The 10,117-nt window shown below is 40.0% G+C and overlaps 1 long non-coding RNA gene across 1 annotated transcript; it reads left to right on the top strand.

The window, feature by feature from the left end:
• Positions 1 to 4,047: 4,047 nt before the first annotated feature.
• LOC132160353 (uncharacterized) lies at positions 4,048 to 5,054 on the top strand. The gene is made up of 3 exons (XR_009437976.1): positions 4,048 to 4,199; positions 4,344 to 4,503; positions 4,638 to 5,054. It is a non-coding gene; the product is annotated as an uncharacterized LOC132160353 (long non-coding RNA).
• The last annotated feature ends 5,063 nt before the right edge of the window (positions 5,055 to 10,117 follow it).

Genomic DNA, 10,117 nt, shown 5'->3' with positions numbered 1-10,117 from the left:
AGAGCGGTTCAAGAGACGCAGATCTAAAATGGGACGCAATCCCCCGTCTTTTTTTGGAACGATAAAGTAATGGCTGCAATTACCTGACTCCCTGCTGAGGGGAGGAACCCGTTCTATAGCTCCCTTTAGCAGCAAAGTTTTTACCTCCTGTTCCATGACCAGCGCCTGCTCGGGGCCCACCACTGTGGTTAGAACCCCTCTGAACTGAGGGGGAGGCGACCTGAATTGAATGGCATAACCTCTCTCGACTGTGTGCAGGACTCAATGAGACACATTGGGAAGATTTTTCCACTCCTCCAGAAAATCTACCTCTCAAGGCTGGTCTCTGGTTGAATATTGTGAGTGACAGACACAGTGCCCTGTAACAGCACACCGGCAGGGAACGACTGGTCTGAACACTCCAAGGCCCTCCCCGGAGGGGGTGAGCGTCCCTCTGGAAAACACTCGCCGGGCCCTTCTATGCCCTGTATTGGCAGGGTTAATAGAATGGACCCCTGAGGGCACCGGGAGAGACAGGGCACCGTCAAGTAAGGAGAACTCAAGTCTGAGGGACCACCCTCAGAGCCCTGACACTTTTGGCGTCAGGACCTCTTCGACGCGGCCTGCTTGGCGGCAATGACTGTCCTCAGATCAGCCCTGCCCCTTGAAGACCACGCTTGAGAGTGTCCCGCCTCGTCCCTCCAGTCTCTCTGCGGGGGGGCACGAGACGCTCTGCTTCTGTTGCACTCTCTTTGAGGAGCTACTCAACGGCTGGGGCTGCCCTCGCCCAGCAGACCCAGAAATCTTAACTTTGAGCGGGATTAATTAGCAGTTGATTTTACCACATGCTCAATCATCAGTTATTTCATTATTTCATGAAGATTATTTGATTTTCTTGATTTTAGGACAAACACAGTGTCTGGAAATTACATTGAAATAACATGAGTCTAAATCTAATGCATCCTGAGACGATTGATTTGGTCCAGAAAAAGTATAAATTATGTCTAAATGAACCCTAAATGATGTTGAAAATACTTCCGCTGACCACTTTTGAACTAGTTTTGAACCTTTTAAGGAGGTTCTGTGAACGTCTAAATCAGACGTACAGAAGACGTCAAAAAAAGACGTCATAAAAACTTTCATTCTGGCTCCTCAGTGGACGTCTTTTCAACGTCTGCAAAGACATAAAAAGACATCCACAAGACGTCAACTGGACATAACTTTTCCCAGTGGGTTTGTTAAAGGACAATTCCGGTGAAAAATGAACCTAGGGGTAATTAACACATGGTTACGGACAGTGTTGGGTATAGTTACTTTGGAAAGTAGTTAGTTAGGTTACTACGTTACCATCAATTAAAAGTAATCAGTTATAATACAGCGTTACCTATTCATAAAAGTAACGCGTTAGAGTACTCATGCGTTACCAAAAATTAAAAGCCGTTTGCAGCGGCTCACACATGACAGACACAGCCCCCGGCCCCTTTAAATGCACCTAGAAGTCGTGACTCCCGACAATGAATAACGTCAGTCATCCGACTAAATTAGCACTGCAGGATAACAATAACAGGAAAGACAGTCAGCAATAGGCTATTCCACATGGCGTTTTATTTATTTATTTATTATCACAGAACATATTATTAATCAAAATTCGCACCTACCCAGCCCGGGTAGCCTAGGCTACTGTATATTATGAGCACCACAAGATAACTCCTGATTTTTCTTTAACTTTAAATAATGCAGTTATCAAAGTACAAGTATGCTTACTTGTAAACACAACCTTAAACAGGCTTGCAGATTTAAATCCATTTAGAAATGATGAACAACCAGCCAGCCAACGATCTAACAGAAATTAACAGCTGCCTGTCAAACAAAAATGATAACAAACCGAATTAAATCCTTCACTGCCACACAGGCAAATGACAAATCGCTTAATAGCCGAACGAATTATTATTAAAGTGTCACTCACAGTCACAAGCCTAAATTCGCTTTAACACAGTCCATAAACCAAACGCTGTCCTCTCTGCCATCTTGCCGGGAGTTCAAAAAAAAAACACACACACACACACACACACACACACAGGGTCAGGCGCAGGGCACAGACGTATCACAGCCATTGACTTTACGATCACAGAGCTTCGGCTCCGCTGATACATCCGCAGGTGGAACAGTAGACCTAGGCCTACTGTCTGACAAAAAGCAGGCTGCAGTCGGGATTTTCCTTTCCTTAAAATAACGGATTACTTTTTTTTTTAAATAACGAAGTTACTGATTACTTACGCACGAAACTAACGCGTTCCCACTGTGCAAAGTTACGTCCAGTGGACGTCTTTTTATATCTTTGCAGACGTTGAAAAGACGTCCACTGAGGAGCCAGAATGAAAGTTTTTATGACGTCTTTTTTTGACGTCTTCTGTACGTCCGATTTAGACGTTCACAGAACCTCCTTACAAGGTTAAAAACTAGTTCAAAAGTGGTCAGCGGAAATATTTCAACATCATTTAAGGTTCATTTAGACATCATTTATACTGTTTCTGGACCAAATCAACACTCTCAGGATGTATTAGATTTAGACTCATGTTATTTCAATGTAATTTCCAGACACTGCGTTTGTCCTAAAATCAAGAAAATAAAATAATCTTTATGAAATAATGGAATAACTGATGATTGAGCATGTGGTAAAATCAACTGCAAATCAAAGACATTAAATCTCTGAAGATCTCAGCAGAGGAGGATCAAACATCTCCACAAACAGCTTCATCAGCTTCACTCATTAGATTGACTTTATTTCTGTCAGACATCTAGAGAAGCTCTTATTGAGAATTAACAGAGGTTTAAATGTTGATATTTGATTCATTTGAAGTCACCATTGTGGTGGACAGTGTTTGGTTTAGTTGGGATCTTGGTCCTCATACTTCTTGTGTTAACTTGTCTCTGGCTGTTATAACTGTGTGTTTGTGAAACACTGTTGTTGTAGCAAAGAAAGACAAATTTAAGAGAGCTCAGGTGTTATCAGCTCTTTGTTGTTGATGATAAAATCATCACATTGCAAGTATCTGAGGTCATGAAATAAGTGTTGTTTGTTTGTATATATCTCCTAAACCTTTCGACTCTACAGTACAGGCACCAAGAGCAAAATACTTATTTTGAAGTTGGACAAAATGCATTCTTTTGAAATATTTTGAGCAAAAGCATCATGAACTCACACACAGATATCTAGATTTAGCATATGCATCACAACAATGGTGACAATCAAAACGGCTTCATATCACAAACTCATCCTTATTTTCCAGACTTTTTTGTTTTAATTGTCACCATTGATGTGATGCATATCCACAATCTTGATGTCTGTGTGTGACTACATGATGTGTTTCTTAATAAGTACATTTTTTTTTTCAAAGTGTCTGTCCATGAAAATAAATAATTGCAACAAAACATTAATAAATTATTGTGCTAAAGTTTAATCACGATTAAAAGCAAGATGTTAGCACTTGAGCTCACTGCTCTCTGACACAATAAGAGTGTTTTATAACACACAGTTACAACAGCCAGAGACAAGCTAACACAAGAAGTATGAGGACCAAGATCCCAACTAAACCAAACACTGTCCACCACAATGGTGACGTCAAATGATGTTGATGTAAATGATGTAAATTGATCCTCCTCTGCTGAGATCTTCAGAGATTTAATGTCTCAATCATCAGTTATTTCATTATTTCATTAAGATTATTTTATTTTCTTGATTTTAGGACAAACACAGTGTCTGGAAATTACTTTGAAATAACATCTAAATCTAATGCATCCTGAGACTGTTGATTTGGTCCAGAAACAGTATAAATGATGTCTAAATGAACCTTAAATGATGTTGAAATATTTCCACTGACCACTTTTGAACTAGTTTTTAATCTTGTAAGGAGGTTCTGTGAACGTCTAAATCGGACGTACAGAAGACGTCATAAAAACTTTCATTCTGGCTCCTCAGTGGACGGTTTTTCAACGTCTGCAAAGACATAAAAAGACGTCCACTGGACGTAACTTTGCACAGTGGGAACTCTTTACATTCGATTATCATGAAAACGCATCCCAGGGAACAATCGACTCCGTAACCATCTGTTAATTACCTCTAGGTTAATTTTTCACCGGAATTGTCCTTTAACCCCCCCAGAGCTGTGTGGAGCACTTTATCATGGATGGACTCACTTTTGCACTTCAAAACAGAAACGGTTATTCTACTCTCCTTTTATAGGCTAAATAATTTCAAATGAACTGTTATATTGACCGGTAAAAGCCCACCCCGTTTTTGAACATTCTAATGAAGTATGATGTTTGCTTGTTCCTTTATTTGTGCATATATTTATTTTTTACAGATAAACACATTAGCCTTGAGGGGAGGCACAACAGTAAAGGAAAGTGTATGGCGGATTCTGAGCTTCCTTCTATCAAACGACATGGCCCGGCAAATGAACTGGAGGGGAATCAATGGAAAAGCAGCATTCAAAGACACCTCTCTGAAAACTGAAATTAATGGTATGGCTTTCTGAAATTTAACTACTGTGTTTTATTTGTTTGGTGTCAGCTAAAAAACAATTCCCTATAAATGTTAGATTTTATAATAAATAATAATAATTTGGTTATTTACTGTTGGTCATGTGTCATTGTAGCTGCAGTCAGAAGAAACCGTTTGATTTCCACTGCAACAGACCAGGAAGTAGAAAACTGGATAAAGAGATGGCTGCAGCTTTCCGCAGACAGGGATGGAGGCCGTCGGGCAAGACAAAAAAATTGACTGTTTCCTGGTTCTGACACTTGCTTGTTCAACGGACTGCCCTTTTGCCTTGCTGTTTTTGAACTATAGATCTGATACTCCATTTGTTTAAATTCTCCTGGTTCTGACACTCGCTCGCCCTGCCTGTTCAACAGACTGCCCTTTTGCCTTGCTCTGTTCTTTTAACTATAGATCCGATTCTATGCTTGTTTTATTAAATTCTCCTGGTTTTGAGTGACACTTGCTTGACCTTGTTCATAATATGTAGACCTTGTCTAATGTTTTCTTTGGACTGATTTCTGGCAGTCCTCCCCTTCTGGACCTCCGCTTGTTTAATTGTGTATATATTTATATAATGTATTTATTATATTTATCGGTTCCTTTTTTTATAAATATTTGTTTTCTTTGGACTACCTTCTTGGTTTCTTGCAGTCCTCCCCTTCTGGACCCTGCCTGTTTTTATTTTATATTTGTTATTTATATAATATGTATTTAGAATATGTATTGTTTCCTGTTTTTGATTACAATTAATACAATTAAATGTATTCATGAAATATTTTATATTTATTAAACTACTTTTGACTGATTATTTGAGTATTTTCTTTAATATATGATAATTAGATTTGGCCTAGATGTGGCCCATGCCATTTCTGAGATCTGGCCCAGATGTGGCTTATGTCTGGCCCAGTTGTGGCCCATGCCATTTCTGAGATTTGGCCCATGTCTGGCCCGATTGTGGCTGACTTCTAGCTACCACACTCAGGTTGAGTCATCGCCGTCATTCCATGTGGTATGTGGGCCAGAAGAATTTGGAAGATGTGGGCCACAACTGGGCCAGATGTCATTTGCTATGTGGGTAACGACTACTTAATGGCACGCACATGCCCTATTCACTCCAAAGTCCCCACTCCAAGGGGATAAGGATGATCAGTTCTAAATTCAATTTGCCCGGGTACCGCTCGGTACCGATACTAGTACCGGCGCATCCCTAGCTGCTCAAGAGACCTCCGTAGAGGTAGCGAGCCTCTTACCACTGTTACGTTTCGGGCAGTAACTAAGAGAAGCGCTCGCTGGAGATCGCTGCACCCTGAAACACTGGCAGGGTTGGCAGAACAATCTCCTGAGGGCACTGAGGAGAGACGGGCACCGTGTAATGTGGTGCAGATGCATCCTCCCCTTGAGTGCGGCAAGGAAGGAACTGACAAATGCCTCTTCAATGCCCATCAAATTAAGCCAGAGATGCCACTCCATGCTTACTAAAGCTGACATAGAACGAACGATGGCACGGGCCGTTTGCCTGGTCGCACAGGGAGACAAATCTGTGGCTCGGCGAAGCTCAGCGAAAACTTCCTCATGCACCTAGAGCCACTAGCTCAGTGCCCTGGAGCGGCAGACCGGCAGGGGACGACCGCTCAAGAGATCTCCGTAGAGGTTGCAAGCCTATTAGCACTGCTATGTTTCTGAGTAATATCTGAGAGAAGCGCTTGCCAGAGATCGCTGCGCCCTGGAACTCCGGCAGGGTTGGCTGCCTGGATCTTCTGAGGGCACTGAAGACAGACGGGCACCGTGTAATATGCTGTACACTGCTTTTCAACAGAGAACGACTACTGCCCACACTCAAGTCCTTTAACAGGTCAGCCTGGTATGCCTGTGTAATGGGGTGACCCTTCAAGGTGGGTGGAGCCGGGCAGAAGCTCACGGCCCCTTTAAAAACGCGGAGATTTACTTTTACTTCCGTTTTCCCTCTGGCATGGTGGCGTCATTGTGTCGCAGAAAAAGAAGCTACCTAATATGCGTTAAGCATTGAGCGAGATAGTAGGCTGTATAAGTGGGAAATTCACTTCTTTTGACTCTTGCCGTGGGCCTGTGAATGTCTAACTAAACCTTTGTTTGCTTGATCCCTCCGTAGACAAAAATACATGCAAAAAATGTCAGCCCAGTTTCTTATTTAAAGTGACTCGTAATTTTACTTGCGATATCATTGGTTAATATTACTTATCTGTCATCTTGTAGAAAGCACAAATTAAACCTTGTAGCCTACCACACTTGACTGCTGTTTAGAATTTCTAGACAGCAGTCAAGTGTATTTTTAACATTACAAGCTTGATAATTTGAGTAACACTTTAATTTATACCATGTCTGTATGAAGGTCAAAGGTTTGTGTGGTTCTTTGATTCCATGCAATACATTGAAATCCAAAGCCATTTTCATATTCTTATTTTCTTCCAAATAATGATGCTCACAATTTCCAATGAGTAAGTTAAAGGTGACAAAGACAAAGAAAACCCTTGATGTTTAACTGAATGAGGAAGCCTTCGGATGAAAACCCTATGCAAATGTTAATTTGATTCATATTGCCTCAGAATTAATGATACTGACAAAAGTCTTATACTTGATTATGATTATTAAAAAAAATAAACTGAGCCTGTAATAAACTTTAAAACAATCTTTAAATAATAAAACATTTAGGACACACTTTAATGTATTAACTGCTGAAAGCATCGAGGTGGGGGGGGGGGGTTGACTTTATTCACAACATAACAGAGTACATAATAACAGTCTCAAAAAAATAATAGAAAGATCTCTATTAGAATAATCCATAACATTTGCAATGGACAAGGTGTAGACCGTGAACTGGTTATGGACTGCACTTAATGAAACTGTTGCAAGATGGAAGTGGGAATGATGGAGGGCTATAGGTAGATCTGTGCTAAGGATGTTGTCCTAGGGTGTCTGGTGGAGAAAAGAAGAGGAAAAAAAAATGTTAAAGCATTTTATAAGGAAATAATGTTACTGAAAACTTACTGTGTAAACAATAATACAATACTGGGCAGTGAACATCATGTACAATGCGCACAATACTGTCAACAACCTCTGTACTAGATACAACAGCTGTGCCACTGAAATCAGATTCATGAACATGATTTTCACAATATTTATTTGAATAATGATTTTGGGTGAACCATCCCTTTAAGGTCCATGTTTGATAGAGATAATTGCTCATTTAGCAGTATTGCTGTGAAAGCTGACAGTAATGAATAAAACTGAACAAAGTTCTGACTACCATACATTAAACAGCACAGAGCAACAAACCCAAAGCTGAACTGTGTATTTGTGCCCAAACTGTGGGCCCCTACATCCTTCCCGATTTTGTCCTCCAAACAATGTGAAAAGTCAAAGAAAACAAATATAGTGAATGTATTTATGTAAGTTGTGCTACACATTAGCCAAAAAAGGGTGAAAATACAAACACGACATTGTAAAACAAAAAACTCTTTGCTTGCCATTTTAAGGCATAAAACATATTAAAAATCCTAAAAACAAAACACCCATTAAATGTTCACTGTTATGGGGAACATCTATTCACGTTAATATACACGTATATTCTGAATATAGTAAATTAACATAGCAATTGTTTTACGTGTAGTAACTGTAGTAATTACATGTATACCCCATTTAATGCTCTCATAAATATAACATAGAATATTAAACCTACATTAAAATTTACATTGTACTAAAATATTTATTTTAAGTCAGAATCATTGCATTCCTATTCTCTTCAATTATTTCCAAAATGAGACAAGGACTCTACCATCAAATGTAAGTTGTGCTCTGGAGAAACATGACTCAGGTCCACACACATCTGTCAAAGCATCTGTCAGAGCAAACTGCAAACAATATTTCTTTACTGAAGCATTTTCTTATCAACTGTGATAAGACTTTTAGTTGTATGGATGTCGCCATCTTTGATAATACTTTACTATACTACTTTGCTTTAATTAGAGCAGCGGTTCTCAATTCCAGTCCTCGTGCCCACCAGCTCCACATATTTTTGTAAGTCTCTCTTTTTGATTCAGATAATCAGCTCGTTAGAAGAGAGCTCCGTGCATAACCTGTGTTCCCATTGACATGGTCCCTACAAAGTGTTCATTGCTCCCTACACCCTGAGCAGGGGATATCTGTTGAAGTTTACCTCACTTCAGAACATTCATTCATGGATTTGCGCTGCACAACATCTTCACAAACAGTGAAGTGAAGTGACATTCGGCCAAGTATGGTGACCCATACTCAGAATTTGTGCTCTGCATTTAACCCATCCAAAGTGCACACACACAGAGCAGTGAACACACACTGTGAGCACACACCCAGAGCAGTGGGCAGCCATTTTTTATGCTGCGGCGCCCGGGGAGCAGTTGGGGGTTCGGTGCCTTGCTCAAGGGCACCTCAGTCGTGGTATTGAGGGTGGAGAGAGAACTGTACATGCACTCCCCCCACCCACAATTCCTGCCGGCCCGGGACTCGAACCCACAACCCTTCGATTGGGAGTCCGATTCTCTAACCACCAGGCCACGACTTCCCCAACAGACAAGTGTGACTTCATATACCTCTGTAAATAAATACAATTTAAATACTGCTTGACTTTAGTTACTTGTTCACATAGTTACTTGTTCACACAGACAGCAATCGAAACACTATTGTAAGCAGTTGTGTGTAGAGAACATTGAGACTCACATCTGTAAGTAGATGCAGTTGTTACTCCCAAACAGTGAAGGTGTGAACATAGCCTACCTATGAGTAGTAAAAGTTTGTCCTTTTGTTTTCTTTACTTTTTAAAAAAATAATTAAATAGCAGAGGTGGAAAGTAACGAATTACATTTACCGCGTTACTGTAATTGAGTAGCTTTTTTGTGTACTAATACTTTTTAAAGTAATTTTTTAAATCTGTTATTTTACTTTTACTTCAGTATATTTTGTTTGAAGTATTGTACTTCGCTACATTTTAAAACACATTAATTACGGAGTAAAAAAGTAAAAAAAAAAAAAAAAAAAAATAAATAAATAAATCGCTCCCTGGAAACTACATCAGTAAATGGGCAGGAGGGCAATCTGGCGCTAAAATCACAAGAAAGATGCAGACTGAAAAAAACAGGCGTTAGTGGTGCAGACACCGCTGAAAGCGAAACCCCGTCATATTCTGAAGTTGAACTCGAAGGAAATGAAGTGAAGTGGCCCCTGGCCATATGTATGCTCTATTATGCAGTGTAAGCTGTACTTGCCTTGGAAGACCAAACTAGCAGCTTATAAAATCTCGACAAGACATCAACCCTTCGCAAGAATGTAGAGGTAAGCTAAATAGTTGCATTGGTGGTTAAAATGAAGCTTTGACATTTTAGCAAGAGGTTTTGCACAAATTAGCCAAAAAGACAGTGGTGAGGAGTGTGCTATATATATCATCTGCGATAATATCATGTTTTTTGTTTTAATGATGTGCGCGCGCATTTATAGTGCGTTCTTTCACTGTGTGATTCAGTCTCCTAAAATGCATTTAGAATGATCACAAAATTGAAGATATAGGGGCAGAAAATTCACATATTT

The sequence above is a fragment of the Carassius carassius genome, chromosome 16 (assembly GCF_963082965.1).
Source record: "Carassius carassius chromosome 16, fCarCar2.1, whole genome shotgun sequence".
NCBI classification, from domain to species: domain Eukaryota; kingdom Metazoa; phylum Chordata; class Actinopteri; order Cypriniformes; family Cyprinidae; genus Carassius; species Carassius carassius.
This window is presented reverse-complemented; position numbering and strand designations above follow the sequence as displayed.